The sequence below is a fragment of the Bufo gargarizans genome, chromosome 6 (genome assembly GCF_014858855.1).
Source record: "Bufo gargarizans isolate SCDJY-AF-19 chromosome 6, ASM1485885v1, whole genome shotgun sequence".
Lineage (NCBI taxonomy): Eukaryota > Metazoa > Chordata > Amphibia > Anura > Bufonidae > Bufo > Bufo gargarizans.
The window spans coordinates 32,936,764-32,956,642 of NC_058085.1; the positions used below are offsets into that span (position 1 = coordinate 32,936,764).

General features: G+C 42.3%; 1 pseudogene; it reads left to right on the top strand.

Moving 5' to 3' along the window:
- Positions 1–19,879, top strand: part of LOC122941925 — a 158,214-nt pseudogene that overhangs the window by 12,928 nt on the left and 125,407 nt on the right.

Sequence of the window (19,879 nt, forward strand, 5' to 3'; positions counted from 1 at the left end):
GTGGATGTCTCGCCTACATATAAGAGTTTACAAGGGCAACTCAAGACATAAACGACAAAATTAGAATTGCAGGTAAGGTAAAAGGAAATAGGGTATTCTACTTTCGTAGTTGGGTGTATAAATACCTTGCTTTTACAAATATGTTTGCAATTGACACAGCAGAGACAAGGAAAACATCCCTTGCTCCGCTGGGTCAATGTGCTTTGTCTAGATCCAGGACCTGGGCCAATGTCCGCTCGTACTAATTGATCTCTCAAATTCCTAGATCTCCGATAGGAGAACAGGGGAGGAGATTTAAATTCCGGAATGTGCCCCAGACACCCACTTAGAATACTCCAATGTTTACCGATAACTCGGTTAATGATACGACTGTGTGCAGTATATTTCGTAATAAATGGAATCCTGCTCTGTGGAGTTTTGTTGATATTCCTTTTTAATGTTTCACTTCTATCCATGTCTTTGACTATATCAATATGAGATTGGAGTAATCTAGAGGGATAACCTCTTTGTTTGAACTTGTAAGTCATGATATCGAGTGATTTCTCCAAGTCCTCATGGTTAGAGGTAATTCTCTTAGCCCTGAGGAATTGAGAGAAAGGAAGGTGCTCAACCATATTCCGCGGGTGACTGCTCGAAAAATGCAAAAGAGTATTTTTGTCTGTGGGCTTAGTAAACAAGGTAGTGTGTATACAGCCATCCTGGATTTTAACAGTTGTGTCCAAAAATTGGATCTCTGTATCTGAATATATTAAAGTGAACTGTAAATCCTTGTTAATACTATTAAGATAGCCCTGAAAGTCCAACAGACTAGAGCTATCACCGGTCCAGATGAGGAAGATGTCGTCGATGTATCTCCACCACCTCAGAATCTTGCTGAGGTGGTGGGATGCATAGACGACATCCTCCTCAAAACACCGCATAAAAATATTGGCGTAAGTTGGGGCCACATGGGACCCCATTGCCACACCCCTAATTTGCTTGTAGAATGTATCCTGAAACAGAAAGTAATTCTGTCTCAGAATAATATTCAAAAGATCTATCACAAAATCACAAGTGTGCATAGTTAAAGATGATAACTCCAACATACGTCTAACCGCACTGACTCCAAGGTCATGGTCAATAGACGTATATAAAGACGTCACATCAAATGATGCCAGAATAATAGATTGTGTGTTCCCAAGGTCCACCTCTCCTAGTTTGCATAAAAAGTCAGTGGTATCCTGAATGTATGATCCCGCCCCACATGCATAAGTTTGTAGCATTTTGTCTAGAAAAATTGAGATATTGCTAAAAATGGACTCAGATCCTGATACAATGGGACGACCCGGAGGGTCGACCAATGATTTGTGTACCTTTGGAAGTACATATATAACCGGTGTAACCGGATAACAAATGGTACAAAAATCCACAAGATCATTATCAATAATACCGGCTTGAGCCGCACTGGTTAAACACTTGTCAATCATTCTAGCAATCTCAAATTTGGGATCCGCTTGTAATGCCAAATAAACCTCAGTGTCACTGAGCTGTCGTCTAATTTCCCCAATATATTTGGAGGTATCCAGAACCACTATCCCACCACCCTTATCAGCAGGTTTTACAGTCAGGAGGGGATCATTTCTTAGTTGTTCAATTGCCTCAATCTCTGAGGTTGTTAGATTGGGGTTCTTGAGAGTGTTCATATTACAAGATGATCTATAATGCGACAGCTCAGTTCTCACCGCGGTCATATAGGCATCTATAGCGGATACATTAATCATAGGGGAAAAATTACTCTTTAAACGTAGATCAAGGCTACCCAACGTGAGCTCACTATGTTGGGCAGTATTGGTCCACGTTTTATTATGGAACCAAGCTTTTAGCTTGATCCTACGAAAAAAAGCAATTAAATCAATGTCCAAATCAAACCAATCAAGTGTGGCGGAAGGGCAAAAAGTTAGTCCTCTGCTTAGGACACTTACTTGCATCGGAGTAAGGACCTTGGAAGATAAGTTGAAAACAATTATTTCTTTTTCGACATCTGTACTTTGCCCACCTGTGTGCGGGTCTTGTTGTTGCGCAGTTTTGGGGGTCCGTCGGTGTCTGCGGCCACCACGTCTAGTGCGGCCTCTCTTTGGTGCTGGATGGTGGTTGTACTTCCTAAAAAAGGCAAGAAAGAAGAAGAAGAAGAAGGCTGCTCTGTTCCTGATGTCTGTATATTTTTCTCTATATTTTTCTTTCTTCTTTTGTCTTTAGAGTGAGGCTGATTGTTCTCAAACTGCCAAGTATAAACCGAACCTCGTTTGTAATCCTCCAAATCTCGAATCCATTTAATGCGTTTGCCCTCTTCAAGTTCCACTTTAAATTTAGAAACATGATGAGACACACTATCCGAGTATGTTGTAAATTCCTCAGGGGATAATAATGTCTGTAGTGCCCGTTCCACATCACCTATTTCAATAGCAGTGGAAGATAATTCCTCCTGTATATATTGTATATTCAAAAGTATAAAGTCCAAGGAATATCTATTGGATAGAGATTCCAATTTTTTACAATAAACAGAATTGTGAAAAAACAAATTAGGTCGAAGATGGGACCTCATGCCTCTGGGTATCCTCTGGGCTTTATAATACTCGCCCAGCGTGGTCATATGTAGACCTAAAGAAGCCGTCTTTTTGGACAAAAATTCTAGCTGTCTTTTTAGTTCCTTAGTGGATGGGGTGTTTAAAAAAGTGGCATCTCCCCCAATGCCCTGCATGATCTGATCCGCTTCCTCCTGTGAGAAGGTGGAGCCACGTGGAAAATCATTAGCCATCATCAAAAAATAGTATGGTTAAAGTCCGTATAAAATACAGGTTGTGCTAGGCCACTAGTGAAAAATATAAAAATGGAAAAATGTGGCAGCACCAAAGCATAACAAAATGACGGGTGCTATGTCCAGGGTTATCACTGCTTACCCAACTTTTGTATGTAGAAATGGACAGCACATCCAATAGAGAATTATGTTCAAAAAATTTTATTCAGCCACAGTGGCACAAGAGGCGACGTTTCGGCTCAAAATCCTGAGCCTTTCTCAAGCATAAAGACATAGGTGAAACATATCATATAAATAAGTGACATGATTAAGGGGTGGAGTAAAACAATTCATAAAGATAATGTCATAAAAAAGAATGTGCAATCATGATTACAATAATTCATACAACCATACAGATACTACAAATAATAATACACCACTGGATGTGATACATAATCTCGCAATTATATAGTGAAATAACATAATAAGCATAAAGTGTAAATGCCGCCGATTGCCATCAGCTGTTACATATCAGCATAAATATCTTGATTTAATCAATTTTTAAAAAGAAGAGGGAAAACAGATGGGAGGAGTGACATACCGCATGTAGACCACGTATTTCCCCAAGTCCGCCATAGCCGAACCCTAGCGTCTATCGAAAAGCAATGCGCAGGCGTCAGGATGCGTCTCTGCAAAATGACGTCAGGATGCGTCTCGGCAAAATGACGTCATGCCGCATTCACGCAGTTCCAAACGGCGCATCTGAAGACCGCATCAGTCCTCCGGTGCGCATGCCCACATGAGGTCTAGTATGGAAGCGCCATTTTAGAAACTGGTAGTATGGTCCCAAAGTAGAAAAACCGTTATTGTTTATAATTCAGGCTCATATGAGGCGAAAAATAGGAGACGGGTGCCCCTGTCAGGGGGCTCCAGTATCCATATATTGGGCAAGCAATATGAACATGATCGACATTCTCATGTCAATCATGTGTGCCAAATGCCGCCCCAATCACACCTCCTTCTAAAGCCTATAAGAGAGGGATTCTCCTCACAATTATACGATCAACTCATACATTGTCTAACACTCTGTCAAGACACAGCCTAAAACCAGACCATCAGAAAAAATAATGTTCAGCTATAATGAGGCGGACATTTGGGTACGGTGTCATCCACTACGGTGCATCAGTTCCACATCCCCTTTATTCCTCTTCATTATGACATCATATCATCTATAGAAACAGATGAAAAAATATGAAAAAGGAGAGATTAGAGACATGAGTTAAAACATGTAGGAACACTTATGTCTAACAAACACCAAAAACAAAGGAAAGAAGACTAAATAATCAGACATGCAGGGACATTTGAAAGGCAAACCACTTATTTATGTATAAACCCCTAAATTATAGTCTACATTGAGACCATGGGGTCTCAAGGTATTAAGTGTATATATCCAAAAGAGTTCTTTCTTTTTTAATAACAGGTTTCTATTACCCCCTCGTCGAGGCTGTGGGATATGATCAATAATCCAACATTGAAGTTGGCTTTCTGAATGATTTTTTTCCCCAAAGTGTTTTGGAATAGGTAGATCCTTCCGTTTTTTCCTAATTGTAGAGCGGTGATTATTTAGCCGTGTTTTAAGGTCAGTGGATGTCTCGCCTACATATAAGAGTTTACAAGGGCAACTCAAGACATAAACGACAAAATTAGAATTGCAGGTAAGGTAAAAGGAAATAGGGTATTCTACTTTCGTAGTTGGGTGTATAAATACCTTGCTTTTACAAATATGTTTGCAATTGACACAGCAGAGACAAGGAAAACATCCCTTGCTCCGCTGGGTCAATGTGCTTTGTCTAGATCCAGGACCTTACCTGCAATTCTAATTTTGTCGTTTATGTCTTGAGTTGCCCTTGTAAACTCTTATATGTAGGCGAGACATCCACTGACCTTAAAACACGGCTAAATAATCACCGCTCTACAATTAGGAAAAAACGGAAGGATCTACCTATTCCAAAACACTTTGGGGAAAAAAATCATTCAGAAAGCCAACTTCAATGTTGGATTATTGATCATATCCCACAGCCTCGACGAGGGGGTAATAGAAACCTGTTATTAAAAAAGAAAGAACTCTTTTGGATATATACACTTAATACCTTGAGACCCCATGGTCTCAATGTAGACTATAATTTAGGGGTTTATACATAAATAAGTGGTTTGCCTTTCAAATGTCCCTGCATGTCTGATTATTTAGTCTTCTTTCCTTTGTTTTTGGTGTTTGTTAGACATAAGTGTTCCTACATGTTTTAACTCATGTCTCTAATCTCTCCTTTTTCATATTTTTTCATCTGTTTCTATAGATGATATGATGTCATAATGAAGAGGAATAAAGGGGATGTGGAACTGATGCACCGTAGTGGATGACACCGTACCCAAATGTCCGCCTCATTATAGCTGAACATTATTTTTTCTGATGGTCTGGTTTTAGGCTGTGTCTTGACAGAGTGTTAGACAATGTATGAGTTGATCGTATAATTGTGAGGAGAATCCCTCTCTTATAGGCTTTAGAAGGAGGTGTGATTGGGGCGGCATTTGGCACACATGATTGACATGAGAATGTCGATCATGTTCATATTGCTTGCCCAATATATGGATACTGGAGCCCCCTGACAGGGGCACCCGTCTCCTATTTTTCGCCTCATATGAGCCTGAATTATAAACAATAACGGTTTTTCTACTTTGGGACCATACTACCAGTTTCTAAAATGGCGCTTCCATACTAGACCTCATGTGGGCATGCGCACCGGAGGACTGATGCGGTCTTCAGATGCGCCGTTTGGAACTGCGTGAATGCGGCATGACGTCATTTTGCCGAGACGCATCCTGACGTCATTTTGCAGAGACGCATCCTGACGCCTGCGCATTGCTTTTCGATAGACGCTAGGGTTCGGCTATGGCGGACTTGGGGAAATACGTGGTCTACATGCGGTATGTCACTCCTCCCATCTGTTTTCCCTCTTCTTTTTAAAAATTGATTAAATCAAGATATTTATGCTGATATGTAACAGCTGATGGCAATCGGCGGCATTTACACTTTATGCTTATTATGTTATTTCACTATATAATTGCGAGATTATGTATCACATCCAGTGGTGTATTATTATTTGTAGTATCTGTATGGTTGTATGAATTATTGTAATCATGATTGCACATTCTTTTTTATGACATTATCTTTATGAATTGTTTTACTCCACCCCTTAATCATGTCACTTATTTATATGATATGTTTCACCTATGTCTTTATGCTTGAGAAAGGCTCAGGATTTTGAGCCGAAACGTCGCCTCTTGTGCCACTGTGGCTGAATAAAATTTTTTGAACATAATTCTCTATTGGATGTGCTGTCCATTTCTACATACAAAAGTTGGGTAAGCAGTGATAACCCTGGACATAGCACCCGTCATTTTGTTATGCTTTGGTGCTGCCACATTTTTCCATTTTTATATTTTTCACTAGTGGCCTAGCACAACCTGTATTTTATACGGACTTTAACCATACTATTTTTTGATGATGGCTAATGATTTTCCACGTGGCTCCACCTTCTCACAGGAGGAAGCGGATCAGATCATGCAGGGCATTGGGGGAGATGCCACTTTTTTAAACACCCCATCCACTAAGGAACTAAAAAGACAGCTAGAATTTTTGTCCAAAAAGACGGCTTCTTTAGGTCTACATATGACCACGCTGGGCGAGTATTATAAAGCCCAGAGGATACCCAGAGGCATGAGGTCCCATCTTCGACCTAATTTGTTTTTTCACAATTCTGTTTATTGTAAAAAATTGGAATCTCTATCCAATAGATATTCCTTGGACTTTATACTTTTGAATATACAATATATACAGGAGGAATTATCTTCCACTGCTATTGAAATAGGTGATGTGGAACGGGCACTACAGACATTATTATCCCCTGAGGAATTTACAACATACTCGGATAGTGTGTCTCATCATGTTTCTAAATTTAAAGTGGAACTTGAAGAGGGCAAACGCATTAAATGGATTCGAGATTTGGAGGATTACAAACGAGGTTCGGTTTATACTTGGCAGTTTGAGAACAATCAGCCTCACTCTAAAGACAAAAGAAGAAAGAAAAATATAGAGAAAAATATACAGACATCAGGAACAGAGCAGCCTTCTTCTTCTTCTTCTTTCTTGCCTTTTTTAGGAAGTACAACCACCATCCAGCACCAAAGAGAGGCCGCACTAGACGTGGTGGCCGCAGACACCGACGGACCCCCAAAACTGCGCAACAACAAGACCCGCACACAGGTGGGCAAAGTACAGATGTCGAAAAAGAAATAATTGTTTTCAACTTATCTTCCAAGGTCCTTACTCCGATGCAAGTAAGTGTCCTAAGCAGAGGACTAACTTTTTGCCCTTCCGCCACACTTGATTGGTTTGATTTGGACATTGATTTAATTGCTTTTTTTCGTAGGATCAAGCTAAAAGCTTGGTTCCATAATAAAACGTGGACCAATACTGCCCAACATAGTGAGCTCACGTTGGGTAGCCTTGATCTACGTTTAAAGAGTAATTTTTCCCCTATGATTAATGTATCCGCTATAGATGCCTATATGACCGCGGTGAGAACTGAGCTGTCGCATTATAGATCATCTTGTAATATGAACACTCTCAAGAACCCCAATCTAACAACCTCAGAGATTGAGGCAATTGAACAACTAAGAAATGATCCCCTCCTGACTGTAAAACCTGCTGATAAGGGTGGTGGGATAGTGGTTCTGGATACCTCCAAATATATTGGGGAAATTAGACGACAGCTCAGTGACACTGAGGTTTATTTGGCATTACAAGCGGATCCCAAATTTGAGATTGCTAGAATGATTGACAAGTGTTTAACCAGTGCGGCTCAAGCCGGTATTATTGATAATGATCTTGTGGATTTTTGTACCATTTGTTATCCGGTTACACCGGTTATATATGTACTTCCAAAGGTACACAAATCATTGGTCGACCCTCCTGGTCGTCCCATTGTATCAGGATCTGAGTCCATTTTTAGCAATATCTCAATTTTTCTAGACAAAATGCTACAAACTTATGCATGTGGGGCGGGATCATACATTCAGGATACCACTGACTTTTTATGCAAACTAGGAGAGGTGGACCTTGGGAACACACAATCTATTATTCTGGCATCATTTGATGTGACGTCTTTATATACGTCTATTGACCATGACCTTGGAGTCAGTGCGGTTAGACGTATGTTGGAGTTATCATCTTTAACTATGCACACTTGTGATTTTGTGATAGATCTTTTGAATATTATTCTGAGACAGAATTACTTTCTGTTTCAGGATACATTCTACAAGCAAATTAGGGGTGTGGCAATGGGGTCCCATGTGGCCCCAACTTACGCCAATATTTTTATGCGGTGTTTTGAGGAGGATGTCGTCTATGCATCCCACCACCTCAGCAAGATTCTGAGGTGGTGGAGATACATCGACGACATCTTCCTCATCTGGACCGGTGATAGCTCTAGTCTGTTGGACTTTCAGGGCTATCTTAATAGTATTAACAAGGATTTACAGTTCACTTTAATATATTCAGATACAGAGATCCAATTTTTGGACACAACTGTTAAAATCCAGGATGGCTGTATACACACTACCTTGTTTACTAAGCCCACAGACAAAAATACTCTTTTGCATTTTTCGAGCAGTCACCCGCGGAATATGGTTGAGCACCTTCCTTTCTCTCAATTCCTCAGGGCTAAGAGAATTACCTCTAACCATGAGGACTTGGAGAAATCACTCGATATCATGACTTACAAGTTCAAACAAAGAGGTTATCCCTCTAGATTACTCCAATCTCATATTGATATAGTCAAAGACATGGATAGAAGTGAAACATTAAAAAGGAATATCAACAAAACTCCACAGAGTAGGATTCCATTTATTACGAAATATACTGCACACAGTCGTATCATTAACCGAGTTATCGGTAAACATTGGAGTATTCTAAGTGGGTGTCTGGGGCACATTCCGGAATTTAAATCTCCTCCCCTGTTCTCCTATCGGAGATCTAGGAATTTGAGAGATCAATTAGTACGAGCGGACATTGGCCCAGGTCCTGGATCTAGACAAAGCACATTGACCCAGCGGAGCAAGGGATGTTTTCCTTGTCTCTGCTGTGTCAATTGCAAACATATTTGTAAAAGCAAGGTATTTATACACCCAACTACGAAAGTAGAATACCCTATTTCCTTTTACCTTACCTGCAATTCTAATTTTGTCGTTTATGTCTTGAGTTGCCCTTGTAAACTCTTATATGTAGGCGAGACATCCACTGACCTTAAAACACGGCTAAATAATCACCGCTCTACAATTAGGAAAAAACGGAAGGATCTACCTATTCCAAAACACTTTGGGGAAAAAAATCATTCAGAAAGCCAACTTCAATGTTGGATTATTGATCATATCCCACAGCCTCGACGAGGGGGTAATAGAAACCTGTTATTAAAAAAGAAAGAACTCTTTTGGATATATACACTTAATACCTTGAGACCCCATGGTCTCAATGTAGACTATAATTTAGGGGTTTATACATAAATAAGTGGTTTGCCTTTCAAATGTCCCTGCATGTCTGATTATTTAGTCTTCTTTCCTTTGTTTTTGGTGTTTGTTAGACATAAGTGTTCCTACATGTTTTAACTCATGTCTCTAATCTCTCCTTTTTCATATTTTTTCATCTGTTTCTATAGATGATATGATGTCATAACGAAGAGGAATAAAGGGGATGTGGAACTGATGCACCGTAGTGGATGACACCGTACCCAAATGTCCGCCTCATTATAGCTGAACATTATTTTTTCTGATGGTCTGGTTTTAGGCTGTGTCTTGACAGAGTGTTAGACAATGTATGAGTTGATCGTATAATTGTGAGGAGAATCCCTCTCTTATAGGCTTTAGAAGGAGGTGTGATTGGGGCGGCATTTGGCACACATGATTGACATGAGAATGTCGATCATGTTCATATTGCTTGCCCAATATATGGATACTGGAGCCCCCTGACAGGGGCACCCGTCTCCTATTTTTCGCCTCATATGAGCCTGAATTATAAACAATAACGGTTTTTCTACTTTGGGACCATACTACCAGTTTCTAAAATGGCGCTTCCATACTAGACCTCATGTGGGCATGCGCACCGGAGGACTGATGCGGTCTTCAGATGCGCCGTTTGGAACTGCGTGAATGCGGCATGACGTCATTTTGCCGAGACGCATCCTGACGTCATTTTGCAGAGACGCATCCTGACGCCTGCGCATTGCTTTTCGATAGACGCTAGGGTTCGGCTATGGCGGACTTGGGGAAATACGTGGTCTACATGCGGTATGTCACTCCTCCCATCTGTTTTCCCTCTTCTTTTTAAAAATTGATTAAATCAAGATATTTATGCTGATATGTAACAGCTGATGGCAATCGGCGGCATTTACACTTTATGCTTATTATGTTATTTCACTATATAATTGCGAGATTATGTATCACATCCAGTGGTGTATTATTATTTGTAGTATCTGTATGGTTGTATGAATTATTGTAATCATGATTGCACATTCTTTTTTATGACATTATCTTTATGAATTGTTTTACTCCACCCCTTAATCATGTCACTTATTTATATGATATGTTTCACCTATGTCTTTATGCTTGAGAAAGGCTCAGGATTTTGAGCCGAAACGTCGCCTCTTGTGCCACTGTGGCTGAATAAAATTTTTTGAACATAATTCTCTATTGGATGTGCTGTCCATTTCTACATATATATATATATATACATATATGGAAAAAAAAAAAAAAAAAAGAGAAGAGTGTGGTCTAGGACAAGTTCTTGCGATTAACTGGTGGTCTCGGGGCCATGCTCCTCCTTATGAGCTCTCCACGAAAGTTCCTGTTTCCTGTCCTGGATGGAGGCGGTCTCTCAAGGGTGCTGTCATGGGCTTATGGAAAAGTGATTACCGGTAAGTGTAATCTTAAATTTTTTGCTTAGTGTCGCCTCCTAGTGACAATAGCTATACCCAAGGTCAAGACTGTGTCCCCCAATGAACGGAAGAGAAATAGATTTTGCGGTAAGTACAAAAATCTAGTTTTTACATGGGATTTTGTAGGATTTTACATCATCTCATCTTCTTTCCTTTCAGGTTCCTACAATATAGGATCCGCTCAGTGGAGATCGTCTATATAAGATCCTTCTTCTGACTGACCCGTCAAGGATGGATAGGGACAGGGGCAAGATGGCGGAGAGTATAATAAATCTCACCCTGCAGATCCTCTTCTGGCTTACTGGAGAGGTGAGAGATTCTGATGATGTCACATTACATCATCTTCTCTATGTTACTAACAGATGGACATGACTGGAGAGATAAGGGACTCTGGAGATGTATGGAGTGATATTTATTACTGTGTCTCTCCATAACCAGGACTACACAGTAGTGAAGAAGACCTCTAGTGAGCGCTGTCAGGTCCCTGTGTCTGAAGGATGGGAAAGAACCCTGAGCTCAATGACAAGGCCTCCACCTCACCCCCCGATACATGAGGAAATCAATAGAAAGAAAATCCTAGAACTCACCAACAAGATGATTGAGCTGCTGACTGGAGAGGTGACACTGCTGGGAATGCTGGGACATTATACAGGAACGCTATGAAGGGATCTGGGTGATGACTGTATCATTGTGTTGTCAGGTTCCTATAAGGTGTCAGGATGTCACCATCTATTTCTCAATGGAGGAGTGGGAGTATTTAGAAGGACACAAAGATCTGTACAAGGACGATATGATGGAGGATCACTGGCCCCTCACATCACTAGGTAATAGACATGACTAAGTACACACGTCTTCTCATTATCTGTATATAAGGAATGAACTCAGTCACTGGATGTGTTTCCTACAGTTAAGGAAGAGAGAAGAACACCGGAGAGATGTCCCAGTCCTCTTCTTCGACAGGATGGTTCAAAAGAACATCACAATGTCCCACAGGATGATCAGGTAGATGGAGATAAGGTCTCATAAAATGTTCGCTGTGATCTGTAGAAGGCTGTGAAGATTTTGTGTTCGGTCTTGTTTTATCCACCAGTATTATATGTTTTATCCTGGTATAATGAGAAAGGTGAAGATGGCAGGATTATAGCTGACCATAGACCTTATGGGGGAATTATATTATCCAGAAATATGCCTATATTTAGTTTATTTGCACTGCAATCTGCAACTTTTCCCCGCTCCTGCCAGGTCTAAAAAAGTGTGCGTGGCATGGACGGGGGAGGGTCTGGCAGGCCTGTCTCATTTACTATTTTCTACACCTGGTTTGGGAGTAGAAAATGGTCTAAATGTAAGCCAGCAAAGAAACTGTCTTACATTCAGAAGCGGCGGTGGATCCGCCGAAGTTACGTAGAGGCCAGCACCTATACATAACTCTGGCGGATCCATCACCAGCTATACGGGATATTATGACTGGTGTATAAAATGCCGGTCTTAATAAATGACCCCCTATATGTTCTATGGATATTCTCAGTATTTTCTGGTTATGGAGACTGCTGGTTGGAATAAGGAACCAACAGGTTGGATTTATGCTGGAGACCTGCAGATATTTGGGTCAGAAAACTCCTGCTGTCTAGTCAATTTTAACAACCTTTTCTGGTCATATAAAACCTTTCACACGACTTCTCCACCCCTCTGATGACTTCTACAATATTTGTTTTGCAGGTTCAGAATCCAGGTGAAGATCTGAACATTATATATGTTACAGAAACATATATGAGGGATGATGAGCACATTACAGCGGACATTCCTACAGATAACCGCCAAGGTGAGTAGTAACCACTAAGTAAAGCAATAAAAACTCACATTTGATGTATGTTTAACCTGTTGGGGACACATGACGTCATGTGTATTTACGATCACCACCCGTGATCTGGGTGCCTGCTCAATTCAGACCTGCTGTTTGCTGCGTTTCCGGGTTATTCGGGTCTCTGGTGACCTGATAACCCGGAACAGGATGGTGATCGGTGGTGTGATAATACACCACCAATAATCATCCTGCGATCCTGAGAGGTGATGGTGACATCCCCTCTCAGGATCGCTTCTGATTGGCTGCAGGGCCGGCGGCAGGTCTAAACTTACTGCAGCTCTGTGTCCGAAGTCCGTGGAGAGCGGAGCCTGCATCGGATCTGTGCCCAGCAACCCCCATCTCTGCCCAGCAACCCCCTTCTGACCGTCCACAATGCCATTTGGCACTAAAAGGTACATAGGGAAAGGTTAGGTTAAGCAGGGATATTCAGGGAAAAGTTTAGGAAAAAAAAAAAAAAGTTTAACTGTTGAACCACCCTGAATTTTTTATTTTTGGGCGTGCGCTGACTGTGGCTGGCAATTTTAGCGTCCGGCCACTGTTAGCGCATTGCCCACCCCACCGCTGATCAGCTTCGGACGGGTGATCAGCAAGTTTGAATCTTTTTTTATTTAGTTATTTTTTTTATGTTTGGTTTAGGGCTAAGTCTGCGAACACCCGTGCCCCCACACACACGCACACTAAATAAAGTTTTCCACACACACACTGCCCTACGGCCCGCCGGATGTTCCCTATGCCCTACGCCCAGCTTGCCTCCGACTCCGAGAGCCCCAGTGAGAACGAGGATGACCCCACTTTCCTCTTGTCATCCGCGTCCTCCTCATCATCTAGCAATGATGATGAGCCCCCAAGGCGGCGGAGACGGCCCTGTGGCCCACACTAGTACGAGCAGCTCTTGGGCTCGTACTAGTTTTCCAGCCAACCAGATAAGTCCACCTGAGACCCCTACCGGTGAACTTGCATGGTTTACCCCAGAGGATTTTGAGCCTGTGATTCCTGATTTTGTTGGCCAACCAGAAATCCAGATTTCCACAGTGGCCTTCACTGAATATGACTATTTTAGTCATTTTTTCAGTGACCACTTTGTGAATCTGATGGTGGAGCAAACCAACTTGTACGCCCAACAATTCAGTGCTCAACACCCGGGCTCCTTTTTGGCTAGAGCTGGTGGCTGGACTCCGGTCAGTGCAGCCAAGATGAGGACGTTTTGGGGCCTCGTGCTGCACATGGGCCTAGTCAAAAAACCCAGTGTCAGGCTTTACTAGAGTGGGGACGTCCTCTACCAGACCCCACTTTACAGTACGGCCATGACACGCTCCAGTTTTGAGGCCATTCGGAAATGCCTGCATTATGCAGATAATGCAGCATGTCCCCCCCCCCCCCCAGGTGATCCTGCCGATGACCGCCTGTACAAAATCTGGCCGGTCATCGATCACTTTGGGGCCAAATTTTTGGAGGCCTATGTACCTGAGTCTCTCATTGCTTTCCAGGGAAGACTCATTTTCCGCCAGTATGTTCCCTCTAAGCGGGCGAGGTATTGCGTGAAGCTGTACAAACTTTGTGAGAGTACCTCAGGGTACACATACTAGTTTTGTGTGTACGAGGGGCGATATTCACGTATTCAACCCCCAGAATGTTCCCCCACTCTGGGTGTTAGCGGGAAACTTGTGTGGGACCTTATGCACCCATTGCTAGATAAGGGTTACCACCTGTACGTGGATAACTTTTATACTAGTATCCCCTTGTCCCTGTCCCTCGCTGCCAGATCCACGTCCGCTTGTGGGACCGTGCGGAAAAATAAACACGACCTCCCTACCCACCCCCTCCAGGTACCTATCCCCAGGGGTGAGACCCGTGCCCTTACCAGTGGAAACCTGTTGCTGGTCAAATATAAGGACAAGAGGGATGTCCTTGTACTGTCCACAATTCACAGTAACGGCATCACCCCTGTCCCTGTGCGAGGTACCGCGGCAAAAGTCCTCAAGCCCGATTGTATCGTCGACTACAATCGGTATATGAGAGGAGTTGATCTCTCTGATTAGGTCCTCAAGCCATATAACGGCATGCACAAAACCCGAGCTTGGTACAAAACAGTTGCGCTCTACTTGGTACAGGTTGCCTTGTACAACTCTTTTGTGCTGTCGCGGAGCGCTGGCAACACAGGGAAATTCCTCCAGTTCTATGAGGCAGTCCTTAAGGCCCTGATCTTTTCTGACCGGGAAAGAGCAGGCCAAAGTACATCGGGAACTGGAGGCGCCCGGATCGTCCCTGGCCAACACTTTCCAAGTGAGAAGGGACGGACCCAAAAAAGGTGCAGAGTGTGTCACAGGAGGGGGATACGGAAGGACACCACCACTCAGTGTGACACGTGCCCCGATCATCCGGGCCTCTGCATTATTGGTTGCTTCAGGGAGTACCACACTTCCATGGAGTACAAAATGTATAATCCTCTTCCCCAATTTTAATTTCATTTAGCCACTGAAAATCAAAAAAAAACTATGGTTCTTAGACTTGAAAAACTAAAACATAAGAATCTGCTCTATAAAAATACCCCATGATCTAACCCCTTTAGATGAACACGGTCAAAAAAATAAATAAAAATGGTGCAACAAAAAAAAAGGTATTTTTTAGTCACCTTACATCACAAATCATGTAATAGCAAGCGATCAAAAAGTCGTTACTTCTGTTGCCCATCCTGTCCAGACCTTTGACTCATTTGTGTCACGGATGGTGTTGCAGAAAACAAGAAGTAACAAATAAAGACCCGACTGACTTGATCCCAAACTAAGGAACAAATGGGTGAGCCCTATAAAAGCCCTAGAGCTCTCCCTGACTGCTCAGCCCATGCAAAGATCTTTATGATAGAAAGTTGCATGTCCACGTACCTAGACTGAGTGACACCTGCAAACCCTTTAATATTGAGGGGACACGACCACCGGATCCCTGCACTTAATACAGAGGGAGTCAGGGTCACGTAGAATCAAGCCAACAGGAAAACACCAATAAAGAAATAGACTTATCTGGGGAACCAGCAGTAGTAGCATCTAGCAGTGAACACAATACAGGAAGTAGTATAAACCGCAAAGTGAGGCAGTATGGGAGGGGATATAAAGGGAGGCAATCACTGCTAATAGATGACAGCTGGAAGAGGAAGAAGAGATGTCAAAGCGAAACCAAAACAAAAGAACATCATGCAGGAGGTACTGAAGGACGTCTGTCAGAACTTCTCAGTGATCTGGCGGTGACAATTTGTCCATGGATTTTATCACAGATTTGCCTAATTCTTCAGAAAAAAATGTTATTTTGGTGGTTGTTGATCGCTTTAGTAAGATGGCGCACTTTATAGCATTGCCAGGTCTACTTAATGCTAAAACTTTTGCACAAGTGTTTGTCGATAACATCGTGAAATTACATGGTATTTCTTCTAATGTGTCTGATAGAGGGACTCAGTTTGTTTCCAAATTCTGGAAAGCGTTCTGTACTCGTCTGAGGTACAATTGTCATTCTCTTCACTCTTTCATCCTCAGTCAAACGGACAGACTGAACGCACTAACTAGAATCTGGAGACTTATTTGAGATGTTTTGTCTCAGAGAACCAGGAGAAGTGGTCTTCATTTTTTGGCTTTAGCCGAATTTGCCATAAATAACCATAGACAGGAGTCCACTGATAAGTCGACGTTTTTTGGGGCATATGGGTTCCAACCGCAATTTGGCACATTTTCTGGTACAGAGACTTCTGGTATACCAGAAGAGGAACGATTTTCCTCTTCTTTGTCATCTATTTGGCGAAAGATTCAAAATAATATGGGCAATAAATATAAGCGTATGGCTGACAGGAGACATATGAATGGTCCGGACCTGAGAGTGGGTGATTGTGTGGCTGTCCACAAGAAACATTACATTAAAAGTACCCTCTTGGAAGTTAGGTCCAAGGTTTATTATAATATATATTATATATATAAAATCACTGCCATTGTTAACCCAGTTGCCTTTCATCTTGAGCTCCCTCAGGCTTTGAAGATTCATAATGTCTTCTATAGGTCATTGGTGAAGTGATATGTCGAACCTGTTGAACCATCCTCCTTGCCTCCCGTGCCTGTCATGGTGGACGGTAATCTAGAATTTCAAATAGCCAGCATAGTGGACTCCCGAATTCTCCGTAGATCCCTCCAGTATCTCGTTCACTGTAAGGGTTACGGACCAGAGGAGAGGATGTGGGTTCCAGCAGCCAATGTTAATGCTATTCATCTGATGAAACATAGAATGTGTCGGCAGATAAGAACCATTTGGCCCATCTCGGCTGCCCAATATACTGAATACTATGAATAGCCCCAGGCCCTATCTAATATGAAGGATGGCCTTATGCGTATCCCATGCATGCTTAAACTCCTTCACTGTATTTGCAGCTACCACTTCTGCAGGAAGGCTATTTCATGCATCCACTACTTTCTCAGTAAAGTAATACTTCCTCTATGTCCTCTTGTAGCAGTTTTTCTTCTTTTGAATATTGTCTCCTTTTTTGCCGCGTCGATTCCCTTTATGTATTTATTTAAAAGTTTCTATCATATCCCCTCTGTCTCGTCTTTCTTCCAAACTATTCATGTTAAGGTCTTTTAACCTTTCCTGGTAAGTTTTATCCTGCAATCCATGTACTAGTTTAGTAGCTCTTCTCTGAACTCTCTCCAAAGTATCAATATCCTTCTGGAGATATGGTCTCCAGTATTACTGGGCACAATACTCCAAATGAGGTCTCACTAGTGCTCTGTAGAGCGGCATGAGCACCTCCCTCTTTCTACTGGTAATGCCTCTCCCTATACCCCCAAGCATTCTGCTAGCATTTCCTGCTGCTCTATGACATTGTCTGCCTACCTTTAAGTCTTCTGAAATAATGACCCCCTAAATCCCTTTTCTCAGATACTTGGGTTAGGACTGTATCACTGATTTTATATTCTACTTTGGGGTTTTTACGCCCCAGGTGCATTATCTTGCACTTATCAACATTAAATTTTAGTTGCCAGATTTTCCTAAATCCTTTTCCATTTGGTGTATCCCTCCAGGAACATCAGCCCTGTTACAAATCTTTGTGTCATCAGCAAAAAGACACACCTTACCATCGAGGCCTTCTGAAATGTCGCTGATAAAGATGATAAACAATATGGGTCCCAGAACTGAGGTACCCCACTTATAACAAGTCAAACAAAAAAGGGTGGTAGGACAGCACCACTCGCCCACATCCCGCATGGATGCCTTATCTATTAGTGAAAAACACAAAAATACAACAAGAAGAATAAAATTTATAATCTCGATTATATATCGGGTACTGTTACTTATTACATATAAAAACCCTTACTTTTCACATCCTGTATGACGAAAAGGGAACCCACCTTGAACTCCCGATTGAGTCCCTTAGGCTCAATGGTGTCCAACTCAAAGATCCATCTGAGTTCCAGACGTTTTAATAGTCGTTCCCGATCACCACCTCTCTGAGGTGCGGGAACGCCATCAATGACCCTAAACCTCAACTGTGCAACAGTGTGCTTGAATCTGTAAAAGTGTTCCGGGACCGGGAGTTCACTCTCCAGATTTCCAGACGTGTTCTCCATTTTTGTAAACAGTTTCCGAATGGAATACCTGTGTTGGTTAATTCTCAATTTGCAGGCCTGTGTGGTCTCACCCACATAGATGAGACCACACGGGCACTGCAATGTATAAATCACAAATTCAGAAGAACACGTGTAGAAACCCTTTATATCATACCTCTTCCCACTATGTGGATGGAAAAAGGTTTGTCCCTTCTGTACATTGTTGCAATTGCAACAGTTGAGGCAGGGGTAACATCCCTTTCTGGAGATGCGTGACTTGTCAGGCCTCTGCAGAAAGGAATGCACCAACTGATCTCCAAGATTTTTAGACCTTCTGTAGGACATAAGCGGTGGTGTCTGAAACTCGGCAATGTCTGGGAAAGAACGTGTCAGGATCGACCAATTTCGTCTGAGCAAATCCGTTATTTGTTTGCTCAAAACCGAATGTGTGGACACAAAGGGTAATCTCTTATTCTCAGTTTTAATTCTAGTCGAGGTCAACAAATGGGTCCTTGTGTGTTGTCTGACTTTGTCAAGATGTCTCTGAACCAACTTTTTGGGATACCTTCTGGCTATGAACTTAGAGCTCATTGCCTGCAATCCCTCATCCACTTTTTTATCATCTGAGATGATACGCCTCACCCTAAGAAGTTGACTATATGGGAGAGAACTCAGCATATTCTTAGGGTGGGCGCTGTCGAAGCGTAACATGCTATTTCGATCCGTTGGTTTGACAAAAATGTCTGTTTGAAGACCACTTTCAGCCACATAGACTAATGTGTCTAGAAATTGTATAGAGTGCAGCGAGTCCACCCTAGTAAACTTCAGTTGTATATGGACACTATTGATGAAGTCATGAAACTCCCCTAACTCCACATCAGTCCCTGACCATATGAGGAAGATGTCGTCTATATACCTCATCCACCCGGACACACATTGGAACAGGGTGGATGGGTATATAAACGACTCCTCCACATATGTCATATAGATGTTGGCATATGTCGGGGCCATATTAGACCCCATGGCGGTCCCACGATTTTGGATGTAAAACCTCTCGTCAAAGCTGAAATAGTTACACGTCAACAGTATCTCCAACAGTGAGCTAACAAATTCGCATACTTCAGCGGGATGGTCAGTTTGTTGCAAAGCCCACTGCACCGCTTCCAAGCCTTTTTCATGTTCAATGCAGGTGTATAGACTGGTGACGTCAAAGGACACCAGTCTATCACCCGCACCGAACGTCAGCTGTTGGATCCTGCTGAGGAATTCAGTCGTGTCCCTCACATATGACTTCGCCCCCGTAGCCGCAGACCTCAACATTTTGTCGGTGAACACAGCCGCAGGGGCAAAGACGGAATCTATGCCCGCCACAATGGGACGTCCTGGCGGGTTGTATAAGTCTTTGTGTATCTTTGGTAAGACATACAGGGTGGGCGTCACTGGATGTTTCTCTATCAAATAGCTATGGAGTTTTACATCTATGATGTTATTAGCATAAGCATTATCTACCAGTATTTTTATTTTTTTCATCACACCGAATTTCGGATCTTCATTGACCTGTCTGTACACTTCTATGTTTTGCAGTTGTTTTTCAATTTCAGTGACATATTGTGTGGTATTC